We start from the raw sequence: 11,681 nt of genomic DNA, 5'->3' as shown, positions 1-11,681 counted from the left end.
TTTTTAAAAAACAACAACAACTTGAAATTTCTGAGTTTCAGAAGTAAAAATAAATGTGACTTTTGGACATTTCAAAAGTCGAAAATTCATTATTTTTGAAACTTAGAAATGTCCTTGTTTTCTGTAGAACATTTCTGAGATTAATCTCAAAATTTATTTTTTTCTGGCAAATTTTCTGCTTTTCAAACAGAAATTTCCAAGTGTGTTCTAGGAAATTCCTGAGATTTTTTTGGGCGGAAATGTATTCCATTTTTTCTATTTACAATGGCCTCAATACGCTGCCATAGTAACACTGACATTTAGCCTTATATCTCTGACAAATCGCTGCAGTTAGTTTTTAAAACAGTGCTATGTCGATGCTCTTATTTTGAAATGCAACCGGATGTTCTGTTAAGAGAGGCGGGAAGAGAAGTCATGGCGATGCTGCTAATGGCGGACTAGCCTGCCGTTATTATATCTTAGTGCGTAATAAGTCACCTTGTACAATCGGTTACAACTGCTGGCTGGTGAAACTGAAGAAATAAATTAAAATCCGATGACAGAGAAGTAAGCCAGCGATATTCATCCATCCATCCATCCATCCATTTTCTTACACCCTCGTCCCTAGTGGGGTCGGGAGCTGCTGGTTCCTCTCCAGCTAACGTTCCGGACGAGAGGCGGGGTCACCCGGACAGGTCGCCAGGCTGTCGCAGGCCAGCGATATTAAAAACAACAAAAGTAAAATGATCGACATTTCATCCTGGGTCTGGTTTTCCCTTCGGGATTTCCGCAATGTTTATGGGGCAAAACTTTTCCACAAGGTCAAGTTGGTTTGGATAACTTCTTTCACCAATTAAATTATAATTTGTTTGTATTCGCGTTATCTTTGTGTGACGTTAAAATGTATCTGTGAAAGGGAGCGAATACTTTACACAGCATCATAACTCGAACAGAAACTTTTCTAAAGGCTGATATTCGGTTTGCTGGTTATGACTTGTGAACATGTAAGAAAACAATAAATTTCTAGCTAGATGCTTGAGTGGGAGAAATTTTATTTTTAGGTTGGATTGCAGAGGTGTGACCAAGTCACTGTGTTGCAAGTCTCAAGTAAGTCTCAAGTCTCTGTCCTCAAGTCCGAGTCAAGTCTCAAGTAAAGACAGGCAAAGTCGAGTCAAGTCTCAAGTCAGGAACCTTTAATTTCAAGTCATTTCGAGTCGTTTTTTTTTTTTTTTTAATAATTTGCAATTATACATAAAATTCAAATATTAGACCATTTGTTCTTTTTAAAATATGTATTTGAGGTTCATTTGTGATCCTCTTATTCATCTGGTATTCTTCAAATCTGTCAGAAGTAAACAGATGTCAGAAAATAAATTACAGCCTTTCATGAATTACATTTGACTTCAGTTTACTCCTTCTATTCATAAATAAACATCAACACTACAACGATCATAGTTTTCAAAAAATGAAATAAGTATAAATGAAGTTATCACAAGTAAACTCAGGAAGGTCTGGTGCATTTATTTTTCTGCTTTTATTTCTAAGTATGTTAGTTTCAGTCCTCCGTAAATATGGGACAGATATTCTAAACACAAAATTTATTTGGGACAGTCACTGTATTTGGTCTTTTTTTTTTTTCCCAGCAAAGCTATACTACTTGGAAATGGGTTCTGTGCGACATGTGACAGTCACGCCGGTCAGTGCATTAAGTCAAAAACAGTTGACTTAATGCACTGACTGCAGTAAACAATATATTGTCAATATAATTTCCCAACGTAGATGTCTTCAAATACACCAACCATCCTTAGATGATACTAGACCCGGCTCATCATCATGATGGGACAGAGAGACTCTGTTCCCTGTGTTCAGGTCCAGAATCTGCTTTCTGTTCCGGAGCCCCGCTCACTATCCACCGGCTTCCTGAGCTAACACGGTGCACATTATTTGTGGAGGCATTTGAAGGACCGGATTTATGGTAAATCATCACCAATTTAACCCGGAGTGCACATGCTAACATGAAGTTAGCTAAAGTCAACTATCTTACAGCAAAAGAAAAGTGCCACCTACCGATCTTTGTGAAGCTTCAAATGCCGGACAAAGTTGGACGTCGTGGCATCTCCATCCGATATTCTCTTCTTGCATGTTTTACAAGTTGCAGTTCGTTTTTTAGTCGAAAGTTCATAACCTACGTAGCCAAAAGAAATTACTCGCGGAAGCATATTCGAGCGGTTATTTCGTATTTCGTTCCTGAGCTCTGTAGCTTTGCCGCGTTTTTTTAAACGTCCAAATCCTGTTAATTTGATTGGTTGTGCTGCAGCTACGTACACATACATACATAAGGAGAGAGGAAAAACATAGTGACGGTCTGCGCATATTGATACGGAATGAGTGAAATTAATTAATGACGCCACTTTATAAATAATGTGTTTTAAATTTTAAAACTTTGAGTAAAAAATATCAAGTCTTTTCAAGTAAACAGCTTCAAGTCGAGTCAAGTCCCAAGTCAATGGCATGAAAGTCAAAGTCAAGTCCGAGTCTTTGAGCATTTTTTCAAGTCAAGTCTCAAGTCGTGATTTTAACGACTCGAGTCTGACTCGAGTCCAAGTCATGTGACTCGAGTCCCCACCTCTGTTGGATTGTATGACATTTGTACATGTTTAATTTCTCACCTGGAATAAAGAGCAGCCCGTGAACTTTGTAGAAAGTGCTTGTAGCATCATGTGGGAACAAAAGCAGTAAATTCTTCCTATAGAACCAACAAAAAGTAAAGCAAAAAATATATATAAAATCCACAATTAAGTGATTGAATGGAAAATATCACAATGTTGATAAAATATGGGGCATTTTTGTTAATAAAAAATACATTTTATTATTAAGTTAAAGCTGCAATCAGCTAACAGAAATAACTCAGCGCTGGCTCAAGAAACACTGACACAGGACCACGAATGTGTCATCAGAGGACGAAACAGACCACAAGAACTCATAAACTACAATAGTCCGGTAGTTTGATTCATCAATAGCTCACAGTTTCATTTAAAATGAGTCCAAATTAAACTCTTTTGACTTCACAACACAACAAAAGCCACAACCGAAGTTGAGTTTAAAACAGAACTTATGCTAGCAAGTATATCATAAGTTTTGCAGTATGTTGAGTTTTTTAAAGGTATACCAGAGCATCCTAATCATTTTTGAGTCCAGGCCTTAGTTAGGCCACTCTGAGATCAAATTCTTTGCACGAAATTCGCACAAAATAAGTTTAACCTTGAGTATTGTACAATGTATTACCAATATTTGTGGGAACCTGGTTGGGTCTGGTTTCTGGTTTGAATTGAAGTTTTAGTCTGAGGTTTGGCTTAAAGGGAACCTGTTCCCTTGAACAGGTTAGGATAGATAAGATATATGAGTGATGCAAAACATGTTCACTGCATTTTCTGAACATTAGCTGACCATGTGGGTGAACTTCATCTGAGATTTGATCAGTATTAGTGGGGCAGTATTGTGCAAAATTTACTTTTTTGAGTTTTACATCATGTTATAATGTTAATCCCTCATCAGAAACACATCTGAAGTGTTGCCTGATTCCTTCATGCATGTTTGAGAAACCCTTTATTTGCCATGGCAACCATTCAGCTGTTCAAACGCCTGGATAGACCTAGCCCCGCTTTCAAGCCTCAGCTCCTCCTCAGAGCTGCAGTTTCCAAGCTTCAGAGCTCTGGAGGCGGAGTTTCAGAAAAAGCAGCGGTTTTAAAGAGAGATAGGCCCATTTTTAATGCATTAAATCAAGAAGTCAGATTCCTTTTAAGTCATATTTGATATATGTAGCACTTTTATAACAACTGAAGATAACATAGTTACCTGATTGTCTTATAAAATGGCACCATTTCCCTGGGCGATACATAAAATTACCCCTTAAAAGCATTATTATTATACAAAACTCACATTTTGCACATTTGTGTACTTCAAGTTTAGTCTCCACTGCTTCTAAAAACACCCCAAATGCTTAAAAAACAACACCCAACCATTTTTTGGCAGTAGTTTAATGTTTAGGTTTGTGGAAAATGAGCTGTTTCAAACAAACCCCCCGATTGTTGAGTCACATTCAAATAGCACTGAAACGTTTGGTCAGCTGGTTTGGTTTACTTCTGCTTTTCAAAGATGAACTGCTGCATAATTGTGCATCTGTTAGCAGCCATTTTCACATACGAGTATACATATTGAGCAGCTTATTTGGATTTAAAGTGATAAGAAGCTTTAAAACAACTCATTCTGGAAGCAGCTCAAGATTAAAATCTCATTATCTAAGAATGATTTTGTGCACAAAGTATAATGAACATAGAACTATCCTAACCTGTTCAGGGAAACATAGGATGTCACCTTTAATAGTGGTAGAGTTAACCCACATAACACATATTCATATAGTGAAACCACATTGTTGCTTGATGTTTTCACACACTGATAGTGTGAGTTTGTGTTGTGTGAATGGCAGCACAAAGGCCACTGAGTATTTACAGAAAGTTGAGAAAAGAGCAGGTGATGAAGTACAATTCCCCTTCCCAACTATTTTAAGCAGGTTGCTGGCAACATGTTCAAAACGCTGAAAATAGAAAAGCTCTTTGTTAAGCTAGTTGTTTATGGATTTACTCAATCGCTTAGCAACATCAAATGTAGGGAGCATCAGGAGAATATTCACAGCGCTTCACTTTTTACACATTTCATGTTAAAACATTGTTTTAAACTGAGTTAAATTAATCTCTTGTATAATTCTATACACTATGACAATGTGGAAACATTTTTTGAGTGTAGAAAATGTTCCATTCTCTGCCAAATACTTTGTTGATCCAACTTTAGCAGCAATTCCTGCCTGAAGTCTGAATACGATGCCACCGTCTTAGTTTGCCCATTTTAAGACGTTTCTTCTGTCTGGACATTATGGATATTGTAGATGGAAAAAAAGTAAATTTCTGAAGAGATTTTGAGATTCATCACAGAATTACAGAAGATAAGGAATTTTGTGACTTTCAAAAGTTTCATCTTTTGAAACTCAGAAACTTTCCAAAAGTAAAAAATTTCCAATTTTTGATAATGCCGCAAACGTCACACTTCTGCAACCTTTGTAACTGGCAGCCATCTTGGTAGGTATCCGTAACTAACTGCCATGGCAGTTGCTATGGAGTTACTATGACAACAGTAGAACTATCCCTTGCCTCGTTCCTAACCAACTTTTAAATAATTTAAATACATCACCACCAATGCTTTTACTTTTTTATTCTTTTTGTTTTATAAAAATTCTTAACAGGTGGAATTTTCTGCCTTTGTTGCTGGTTCATATCTGCCTGAGCAAAGTAATTATTTCTCATATTCAAACGGTGATTTTTGCAGTTTGTGTGCAAAAGGCCACAAATTATTTTAATCATGGTTCATTTAAGTCATAAATAAAGATTTTAAACAACTGTGATAAAAATATAGATTCTGCTGATTTAGTTTCATTTCCTTTCAACAGAAATATTATTCCACACATGCAATATTGCATCTGCCATTAGAGGGAAATATAAATTCAAGTCTTCTTGTACTTTATGATGAAGTGTTGCAATAGGTGTCATTTACTCTGCACTGCTGTTCTGGTAATGAGTAAGACGTTTATCACTGACTGTTAGAGAACAAATGACATCATGAGGACCAAAAATACAACAAGGAGAAACTTATTTTTTTTACCCCTCCAGGGGTTTTTTTTGTGGGCTCTAGTGTCCCTTATACAAAAGTAGGCTGACAAAAAGGGGGTAGGACAGGGGGGCAGACATGAGGCAAATGTCGCCAGGTCCAGGAGTCGAACCCGTGACCGCCACGTCGAGGACTCAAGGCCTCCAAATATGGGTCGCGCTAACCACTACACCACCACGGCACGCCCATCTAAAACTTAATCTAATATTGCTCTAATAGTGAATACTCTACAGTTTCTAAAATACAAGCTAAAAAGTGACTAATAAACTAGAGTCTATGGATTCCAAGTTTGTTCTAATTCCTTTTCTAGGTTAAAAGTGAGTACTCCACAGTTTCTAACAAAATAAAATAAAAAGAGGAAAGGACACATTAGGGCACATGGCAACATTCAGACAAAACAAAGGACAAAACAAAGACATGAGTGAAGGCGGTGACATCAGGGGCCATGAAACCACGTTGCTCAGCCTCCCGGCAGAAGTCCGATAAGATGTTGTTATCGAGGAATGTCCTTGGGAGCGCTCAGCTCCACAGCTGCATGGATAACAGGAGGTGGTGAGGTGGGAAGCAGCATTGTGTTTACATATCTTCAAGGAGATTGAAATATGCAACATGGGAAAAGCCAATTCAGATAGAGAATGTCTTAGGTCAGGTAGATTATAAATTTCAATCTTCCCTAAAGTCTCTCCGATACATCTCAGTTCCCAATTATCCAAATTAGTTTGGTCGTTCCACTTAACCGAAACTAGCAACTTCTCCAACATCGATTCCATCCTGCTAATGGGTTTTTGAGCCTTCAGCTGGGCTGCGAGTCTCACCAAGACTCACATCCAACTTGTGACTCTGTCCACACCAAGTCTGACTGTTTGCTAGTTTGGCCAAGTCCGTCACAAATTTGTCGATAAGCCAGGAATCCACAAGCTCCAAACAGCAGAAATCCTGTTATCATGAATAAATCCTGGGTGAATCCCGTCGGGTGTGTCCGCACAGGACAAGAGGGCTCTCCTGTGCCCAGTCTTCTCGTCGACAAAATTTGATAAATTGCACTGAGAGACCGGTTGACCAGATCCATAATTTGTAGATTTGGAGGATGTGCAAAGAAAGGCTCCAAAAATATAGAAAAAGACAAAAACAGAGCAAGCAGGGCAGGCATGGGCAGGGAGGGAGTAGAGGAAAAAAGCATCTGAGAGCAAGACAGAAAAAAGCATTGAGCATTAGCATTGAGTTTCTCACATACGGTTTATTTTTAATACCATTTTTAGTTGACTCTTATGATGTCTTGACCTCAGACACCATAAAATGTCTGAGATGACTCATTCACCCAACTGGATGTTAACCAACATTCTCACCAAAATTGTGTCTATTTGGAAACTTCACATTTTGCTTCTTTTCATACAGCGAGTTTCCAACAAAGCTTCTTCAATTAATATTCCATTCCATTGTTTTCTTTTTTTAATCTTTCTGCAAAATCACGACATCTTGCCAAATATTTGTGCTCTAGTTTCTAGTACAAATGTCTTAGTACACTTGAAATAAGACAAAATTAACTTACAACCATCCATCTTTTCAACAAGATATAGAGGCTTGTTTTAAGTATACAATTCCTTAATATTGATAATAAAGTGCTAGTTCCTATTGGCACATTATTTAATTCATAACAAGACATTTTTCTCATGTTATAAGTTAAATAATATGCCAATAGAACCAGTACTTTTTTATTAATATTCAGGAATTATTCACTTTAAACAAACTCCTATATTTTGCTGAAATGTTACTAGTAAGTTAGTTTTGTCTCATTTCAAGTGTAATAAAATATTTGCAATAGAAACTAGACTGAAAATATTTAGTAAGATTTTGTGTTTTTGCAGTGTAAATATGTTAATTTGTTCTTTAAAAGACAATAGCATATTTACAATATATGTAAAAGAAAAACTGTGTAACAGAGATGTTTAAATACCAGCAGAAATGTTATTTGAATTGAGTAAAACTGTTTGTTTGGCCAGATAGGAAGGATCTGTGTTAATGCTCCTTTGTGTACTGAGGATACATTTTCCAACAGTAATGTTATTTTACAGAGTTTATTTTAAATATTTGTCTATTAAATGACTTCTTGAGCTTAGAAATGAAGATAGTGAGTAATAATAAGTGAATAAAAAATGACGGTTAGACCAACGCCCTCATTTCCTTTCACAGCAGTGACTAAAACAATAAAGAAGACCACCAGCCTAACACCTCTAAAGAAGAGGCAGGAGGTGTTACCATGGCGGATGTCTGCTGCTAATGACGGTTTGCATTTCACATCCACCTCCTTCACCTTCATCAGACATAAATACTGGGGAGCGACTTTGCTCCAGAGGTTTCAGCTGACAGTCAGCAATGGAGAACCGCTCATTCCTCCTGTGCATCGTTCTGGCATGTTCAAGTACGCATTTTCTTTCAAATTTTGCATTAAATTAGGTTTGGATTAATAAAATTGTTTAATCTCTCCACAGTCTGGATGGTCCAGGGAAGAAGCCTAAAGATCAGGATCGATGATGATGAGCTGGGAGAACCTGATGTAGACGTACAAGGGGTAAGGATTTTAAAAATTTGGTTAAAATTATTCTGGTAGTTATTTTTTCCCAATTTCCATTGTATCTATAATAAAGGATTTACAAAAAAATATATATGCAACATGAAAGAGGCAATTTTTTGTTAAACCAGAAAAAAAGTTAATAAGATAAATAGTGAAAACTTCTGGCTAAAAACGCCACAGAATGCTACAAAAATATGTAAGCATTTTTTTTTCTCACGTTTATTTACTCTTCAATGATTATTATTTTTGTTTAACATAAACGCTGCAAAATACTTTCTGATTTTAGTTCCATTTTAGTGGATATTTTTATTACCAGGTAACATATTATGACTTTGCTAATCTGTTAACATTTTTCCACCACAATCTAAGCAATATGTCATATTTACAAGCGGCGTCTCAGGGCCATTGCAGATAGAAAAAAATGAGCAAATTTCTGCCAAAATACTATAAAAAAGAGGAAAATTATTGAGTCAGAAAAGTCAAAAATTTGCTTGAAAACACTCAGTTTTTTTTAGATTAATCTTGGAAATTTAATAGAAAAAACAAGATTTTTTTAGGTTTGAAAAGTTGAGCATATTGCTAGAATAAACTCAGGAAATTTGAGAATAATCTCAGAAATTTTCTAGAAAAAAACAAGGACATTTTTTAGTTTCAAAAGTTAAAAATTTGCTGGAAATTTTAAAAAAAGACATTTTTAGATTTATTTAAGAAATCTTCTAAAAATAAAACAAGAAAATTTTTAGATTAATCTCTAAAACTTTCTTGGAAAAAAAAAAACTTTTTTACTTTAATATCAGACATTTCAAGAAAAAAAGTCAAAAATTGTCCACATAGAAATTTTATGAATTTCAAAAATCAAAAACTTTATATTATTTAAAAGTTAGATCATCATATGAACTAAAATATAAATTTTAGTCTATGGATTTTTTTGTATTTTAATAACCTAACTGAAAATAATTTTATATAAATAATATAATTCCAAAATGATAAAATCAGACAAAAAAAAAATCAAATTATTTTTAATATGAAACTTTAGCTAAAACTGCAGGCCTGTGTTTCTGGTGAATTTTGATTAAAACAAACTTCTTCTTCATTCAGTGAAGTTACTCACAGTGGGTAGAGTACCCAGATATTTTACTCTAAAAGTAACTTTTCCCAAAAGTTACTCAAGTAAATGTGAGTTAATGTGACTAGTTTCTACCCAGCCTCGTTTAGTTATACATTTACATTGGTTTAAAGCGGATTCAAATGAAAACTTGGATTAATTCTGCATGAGGTGAAATAAATTTAGATTTTTTTCTAAACTTTTATTTTTCAAACTCTTGCTTTTAGCTTCCAGGGATGTGCTGGGGATGCAAATGGGCTTTGAACAAGTTGAAAAAAAAACTTGGATCAAACTCCACTGCGGAGGTAAAAGTTCAAAATGGCTGCATGCAGCAAAAAGTCCCATCAGAGACACATGGAGAGAAAAAAAAGTCATCTATTTGTGTTTTTCCAGGCCATTAAAGCAAAACTGAGATCTGTCTGCGATGGCATTGGATTACTAAAATCACAGTGCCGTAAATTTGTGGACGCAAACCTTGCAATCCTGATTGAGGAGCTGACGACGACTGATGATGTCAGAACGATTTGCGTCAACTGTTGGAGTTTGCAAGTGAGTCGCCGCAGATTAGCTGTACAGTTTTTTCACTGCATCACTTTAATCTGTTCATTTTTGTTTGTTTTTTCTCTTCAGGCCAAAGGATCTGGAAATTATCTTCTATCCAAACAAACAAGAATCGCGACGCATCAAGATCAGTGAAGTCAACTGACGACCAGAGAAACATGATGTATCTTGATGCAACTGAAAGCATTCAAACAGCAAATAATTAGCTTTTCTTAGCTTCCTTTAACTAAAGCATATCTTCAGCTGAAAACTTCTTTCCTTGCGCAAATAAAGTTGCTTTATTTTGACATCGTTGTCAGGTTTTTTTTCTAATCACCTCTTCTTGATTTCCTTTTTTTTTTTTTTTGCATGTTTATGTTTCATAACATGAAATCAATTTAGATATTAGTTAAATAAAATGAAATTGAGATATTTATTATTATGGGAGAAAAAATTCAAACCTAAATGGCCTTTTGGGAAAAGCAATACAACATCTAAAGAACTACAGGCTTCATTTTATAATTTTTAGATAAGGTCATAAGAAAGAGTCAGCATTAGAGATGCAAATAATTAACCGCGTTACCGATTAATTATCCATAAAAAGTTTATTAGTTTAAAATTAGTTCCAATACATTAATAAACTCCAATTGGACCGTTTTTAGTGTTGTGGTTTGGTCGCCATCCAGCAGGGGGCGCCGTGGTTATCCTGAAGCGGAGCCGTTGGTAAAGGAGCAAAGATGGCGGACGGCTACTCTTGAACGGGAAAGAGTCCGTTATCCTTACACTTTTACCTTAATAGAAGTTCATTCAGACGAGCTTTATGACTAAGCGGTGTCAACTTCTCATTCGAAAATTACTGATTTGCTATGAAACCAGGTATGGGCTCTTTGCACCTGCTGCGCTGAAGTCACAACCGCATGAGCAAATGCGGCTCTCTTTTTTCTGCTTTGAGTTACCATGACAGCTAGAAAAGACAACAATACTATGAACATTGCTGTCTTCCTAATATAATGGGCTTTTAAGTTTTCATGGATTTCCAAACGGTCCTGAATTAAGAAGATGGTGGCTTGAAAATATTCGTTGCTACCAGTTAAAGCTAACGCTGCACAGCAAAGTTTACAGCCTTCACTTCACTCCGGATGAGCTTCTTCAGCCTAAAGCAGAAGGTAAAGGAGCCTCCTGTGTTATTTCCTTGGAATCACTTCTGTATTCAGCCTGAAAGAGTTTATGGGAACGAGAGAGCAGACCAGAGCCAAACAGCCGAGCTACTGATCCGCCTGTACACACCGCTGTAAACACCGTCCTGCTTCACAAGAACATGCAAAACTAAAAAAGCGAAATAACACGGAGACCTTAAGGAACACGGCCATATTTTTCTAAAAGCAACAACTCTGAACCTGAACCGTCAGCTGAACTAGAACTCCGACACCAGAGCTGCTCTACTGTTAAGCTATGGGCTTGGTGTTCCTCAGGCTTCAGAAGCAAAAAGCCTGAACCAGTAAAATCCCCGTTACTTGGTCTCTGACACTAACGACAATAAACGCACGTAATATACTTGAAAACAAGGTAAAAACATTGTCCGTTAGAATGGATGAAAAATGTTTAGATACTTAAATAGCACATTTTTACAAGAAAAATGTCAGAGAATATTGCCTACTAGCATAAGCTAATGTTAGCCACAAAGTGTAAAGAAAGTAAAACTCACCTTGGTATCTGTGTATAACGAGGCGAACATCTAAAAACCTTTCTCCAGCTTATTGTTGGGGC

The sequence above is a fragment of the Xiphophorus hellerii genome, chromosome 19 (genome assembly GCF_003331165.1).
Source record: "Xiphophorus hellerii strain 12219 chromosome 19, Xiphophorus_hellerii-4.1, whole genome shotgun sequence".
NCBI lineage: Eukaryota > Metazoa > Chordata > Actinopteri > Cyprinodontiformes > Poeciliidae > Xiphophorus > Xiphophorus hellerii.
Note: the sequence above shows the minus strand (reverse complement) of the source record.